Source organism: Octopus bimaculoides, chromosome 23 (assembly GCF_001194135.2).
Source record: "Octopus bimaculoides isolate UCB-OBI-ISO-001 chromosome 23, ASM119413v2, whole genome shotgun sequence".
NCBI lineage: Eukaryota > Metazoa > Mollusca > Cephalopoda > Octopoda > Octopodidae > Octopus > Octopus bimaculoides.
In genome coordinates, this window is record NC_069003.1 from 11,680,742 (window position 1) to 11,682,580 (window position 1,839).

General features: G+C 38.2%; 1 long non-coding RNA gene across 1 annotated transcript in view; it reads right to left on the bottom strand.

Moving 5' to 3' along the window:
• Positions 1–299: 299 nt before the first annotated feature.
• Positions 300–1,839, bottom strand: part of LOC128250611 (uncharacterized) — a 17,507-nt gene continuing 15,967 nt past the window's right edge. The window contains exon 2 of the long non-coding RNA XR_008266640.1: positions 300–944. This is a non-coding gene — a long non-coding RNA (uncharacterized LOC128250611). The remainder of the gene's footprint in view (positions 945–1,839) is intronic.

Consider the following 1,839-nt stretch of genomic DNA (forward strand, 5'->3'; position numbering starts at 1 on the left):
GTACTTCGCTTACCTTGATTTTGTTCGACCGGTTGGCGATCTTTCGTGCGCACGCGTACTGATTACATTATCGTATAGTGTGTTTATGTTTTTAAATGACTTGAAAATATGAAAAGACAACATTAAATAGAAAAAAAAAATGAATGGCTCACTAAATTTAAACCTTCTCCCTTCAGATTCGTACAGTTCTCAAACTTTAAACGCATAAACACATATAGGAAAGTGGGTTATACATCATTAGATGTATACCTGACTTTCCAATATAAAATTAAGAATTAACGGAACGCTGAACTCCAGACTATCAACATAACAATTATTTATTTAAGGTGGAATATATATACATCATTAGCTCTTGTTTGTTGAGACGTCTTCTGTGTGTGTGAGCATGGTTGTTGGGACGTTGGTATGTAGATGTGAGCGAGCTGTCTAGCGTAAGTTCGAAAGATGGAGAGAGACAGCTAAACACGTCCTTGCTCAATCGCTGGCCAGCAAGAAAGAGACAGAATGAAGCGGGAAAGCTTGGTTGTTGAATTCCACGCATGCGTGAGACTACGCATGCGCACGACGTTACTACACACATTATACGATAATGTAATCAGTATGCGTGCGCACAACGACCGGAAGTTATGGGATCTAGTACCGAAAGATCGCCAAGACTTGATCTAGCCATCTCTCGCACACCTGCGGCAGCGAATACCATGAGGTTACGCAGAAGATGAACATGGTTCTTTCATCAACCTCTTTCCATTGTTATTCAATTTGTATATATTTGAGACCGAGAGTAAAAGTATTTAAAGTTTCAGTTTGTTCTATGAATTCTTTGTCGAATGACATATTACAGCCTTCTGAACAGGGTCATCTTTAGATGGCTTCAACCTGAGAACATCACCACTAAACCTTCAACAGCCGGAGAAAGTTCAAAAGGTCAGCTCATTCTTAATAATCTGTAAGAACAGGGAGAATAAAACAAAAGACTTTAAATTTGAATTTTAAAATACTGATTTTTCTACGACTAAAAATTCCTCAAAGTGGTGCTCCAGCATGGCCGCAGTCTAATGACTGAGACAAGTAAAAAAAAAAAAAAAATTCTGGGGTCAATACATTCAACTAAAAATTCCTCAAGACGGTGCCCCAGCATGGCCGCAGTCCAATGACTGAAGCAAGTAAAGAAATTTTTACAAAATATAAAAAACCCTCCAAAAAAAAAACCCAAAAAATATAACCAATTAACTAAAGGCTTTTGTTCTAAGGGGCTTTTGTCCGGATCCCTAGATGATTATAATATGTATCTACCCCTTTCCAAGATTAGTTTCTTTCATATATTATTATTATTATATGCCCGTGGGCATATGGCGTAGTGGTTAAGAGCGCAGCTACTAACCCCAAGATTCCGAGTTCGATTCCAGGCAGTGACCTGATTATTAATAATAATTAATTCTGGTTTTATTGGCCACAAGGGCTAATATAAATTAAAAACATATAAAGACAAAGACAGGACGAAGGTTACAAAGGGTTTCGTCCGAAAAGAAAACGTTAACATATACCACACACTCATATATACACGCTCAAACACAGGTTCGAAATTTCCTCAGGACACCTGATGAAGGCTGGAGGGTATATATATATTACATTCGCTGCTTTCTTCCAAGCAATCTAGTGCTCTTAGCTTAGTTTTTCCTTGGGGCTGGCCAGATTGGAGCAATCTCGAGTATAATCAGCCGAAATTGCGAAGATAATCTGGAACTCGACTGAGGAAAGAAAACTTCGAATGACCCATCCTTGTTTTCTTTGTATCGTCTATCTTGATGTTTTGGTGTTCCATTTTTGTGTCACCTAACT